The sequence below is a fragment of the Varanus komodoensis genome, unplaced genomic scaffold (genome assembly GCF_004798865.1).
Source record: "Varanus komodoensis strain SLA01 unplaced genomic scaffold, ASM479886v1 scaffold3618, whole genome shotgun sequence".
Lineage (NCBI taxonomy): Eukaryota > Metazoa > Chordata > Lepidosauria > Squamata > Varanidae > Varanus > Varanus komodoensis.
Genome location: NW_025335877.1, coordinates 985 through 1,243, shown reverse-complemented (window position 1 = coordinate 1,243; position 259 = coordinate 985).

Here is a 259-nt window from a genome sequence, read left to right as displayed (position 1 = left end):
TAAAGGAACAGGCAGCTCAACATGCTCCGGGGAACAAAAAGGACCCCAGCTGGGAATGCTGGTTCTTCCTGGCCAAGAGGAGCCGGGACACAGCAGACCGGATTTCATATCGCCAAGGCCCCATAAACAACTTTCTGTATGAACATTTATTTGGGTTTTGCCAATATTGCAAAAGGGAGGATTGCAGGGTCCATTAGCAAAGGACACAGGTGAGGTTAAAGAGCAGCTCTCAGGGGAAGAGGCTCAGCGGGAGAAGCCG